Source organism: Tupaia chinensis, unplaced genomic scaffold (genome assembly GCF_000334495.1).
Source record: "Tupaia chinensis unplaced genomic scaffold, TupChi_1.0 Scaffold000659_1, whole genome shotgun sequence".
Lineage (NCBI taxonomy): Eukaryota > Metazoa > Chordata > Mammalia > Scandentia > Tupaiidae > Tupaia > Tupaia belangeri.
In genome coordinates this window covers 1,568,410-1,571,209 of record NW_006160181.1, presented here as the reverse complement: position 1 = coordinate 1,571,209, position 2,800 = coordinate 1,568,410, and positions in this window count along the sequence as shown.

The window sequence follows — 2,800 nt, the reverse complement described above, 5'->3', positions numbered from 1 at the left end:
GAGAAGCAGAAATAACAGCTATTATATATTTTGTCCAGAGAAAGGCAGAGAAAAGCGGGAGTATACCTATTATATTTTCTGTTATGTCCCTAGAATCTATCAAAACCACCACATATAGTAAAGACTAGTAGTTGAAATGATTAGTGAACAGTCAATCTCACCACCTAGAAATAACTACAATCAAACGTTTTAGCTTTTAAAACCACGGGGCCTTTTAAACCATGGCACTGAATGTGGATTTTGCTCCAAGTGCACTGGGTCACCATCAGCACCGGGAAGAAACGCCACAAACCCTCACTCTGAAAGATTTCTTTAAGCTGGTTTTAGAGACTTGTTTAGACAAGGCATGGATGTTTTTGTTCTGACCTTTATACCTTCATACATTTCAAAAACATTATAGAAAAGTCCTTGTTGGGGCTGCCAGGTGGTATCACAGATAAGGTTTTGAATTTCCACATAGCCCATCACAGTTCGAGTCCTGTACCTGGTAGCTTGCTTTCTTGTGTTTCCTTTCTCTCTCTCTCTCTCTCTCTCTCTCTCTCTCTCTCTCTCTTTTTCTCTCTCTCTCTCTCACCAAATTATAAAAATAATAACAGCAAATGGAATTAAATAAATAATTCTTTAAAAAAAAAAAGGAAAGTGCTTGTTTTATCATCATAAAAAGCAATTGTTCTTTATGTATGGTGTATATCCACCCTGTCTCCACACCTAGACTGGACCCTGCATAGAAGTCTCTATGTGCATGACATTCTTGGGACATTTTGTGACCACAGTCTGGCCATGAGGCCCATCTTCTTGACTCTACTTGAACTGAAGTCTGACTCCCCTCAACAGAGTTTATTTTCACATGGAAAGGGGTAACAGATATATTCTGAAAGTGGATTGGCCGAGGCCCCAGAGAATTCCCCACTAACTCCATCCTTTCATGAGAGGTGACTCTTCCCATTTTCGTACCACATTCCCTGGCCTGTACATCACAGAAAGAGACATAATTTCCCAGTCTATGCTCTTGGAAATGTATCTCTCAGCCTAATCATGATGATAAACCTATTTCACAGTTGGAGAATGGGTTTAGAGAAGTTTGACTGAGGTCACAAGAGTAGGATGCCATCCTTTCACTCTCCTTGTTCCCAGTCAGACAAGCATCAAAGGAGTAGCTGAGGCTCAGAACCCTCTGGCTTAGCAGGAGCTGTGTCCATGGGAAAGGGGGGCCCTGAGGGCTTTTCTGCTTAAGATATCCATGGTGAGTCAAAAAGGGGCTGGAGGAAGTTGACCAACTCAAGTGGTGAAACCAGTCCATCACCTTCAGCTGTGAAGGAGGCGAGGCTGGGGACCGGTATAAAGGGTGTGTTGGCCCTGCTTGGTTCAGCACTCTACTAGAAGCTCCTGCCTTGGTCCCAACTGTGTGTCTGGTAAGTGTCAGCTGGTGGAACCAGGGCTAGGACTGGGGTGTGGGGAGGGGGTTCCAAAGAGCCTGGAAGTGTCTGAGAGTTGGTGTCACTGGGTGTGAGTGGGTGTGGACTCTGGGGCTGGACTCCTCTGGCCCTTCAGATAGGCTCACATCACTGTGTTGAAGGAAATGTGCCATGGCATAGAAACTCAGAAATGCCATATTTATGTATATGTGTGTGTGTGTGTGTGTGTGTGTGAGAGAGAGAGAGAGAGAGAGAGAGAGAGAAAGAGAGAGAGAGTGAAGTAAGGCAGGGAGGCAGGGGAGTAGCAGTCAATTTTCTTTCTTTAAGCTCTTAGATTTGGGCTGACCATGATTTTGCTTGCTTTATGGGGACAGGGAATTTGGGAAAATGCTTGTAACTTTCAGCTGTACTGCACAAAGAGGGGCTGCAGAATGGGGAAAGCTTTGCGTTTAGAGAAATCCAGACAACAGAGGAGCAGAAAAAATCCACCTTGAAGTAGAAGACTTAAGAACAGGCTCCACTCTTGGCAATTTTTCAGCTGCCCTCCACCCCTGGAACTACACCTAAAGCTCAGAAAGTCAGGAGAGAAAGGAGATCAGGGGTTGAATAGGCCAACCTGCTAATTTTACAGAGGAGAAATTTGAGACCCAGAATAGCTAAGTGCCTTGCACAGAAACACAAAGCATTTTAGTGGAAGATTTAGGCCCAGAATATGTCATGTGACTTTGATCTGAGGCATGTGACATGACCTCTCTGATCTTCTTTAGCACAGGCTGTTGGTTTTGCTTTGCTTTGCTCTGCTTTGCTTTGCTTTGCTTTCTTTTTAGGATTTTGCTATAGGGCATGTGCACTCCCTGAAGATGAGACAGAGAGAGGGAAAGTGAGAATCACCCCCAAGGGAGGATGGTCACACTGCAATCCCTTTTCTTTCATTCTCCTCTCAGGATGTTGGGCATGCACACACATATACCCAATGATTTTCAAGCCATTGGGTCTGGGACTCAAACCACAGAGTCAGTCACTTGGGAATCCAGCCACTTTAGCCACCATACCACCTTCTGGCCCCTAGGCTGTTGGTTTTTCAAAACTCATTGATCGTCCAGGAGCCCTTTCTCTTTCCAGTGCCTCGCCTCTTGCTGTGACATAACCCCAGAACCCAACTCTCCTCCTTGGTCAGTGGAGGTCAGTTGAGGTCAGTGAAAAGGGCAGAGACAAGGATGAAACAAGAGCAGAGGGTTAAATAGCACCCAACCCACCCTGCAGAACAGCTGTGGAGACAGATCTCTTTGTTGGCTCTTACCTAAGAAAAAGGAGGTTCCCAACAGGGCCTTTCACTGCCCCTCCCCATTCTCACCTGTCAAAACTTCTGGAGAGGAAGGGAAAGA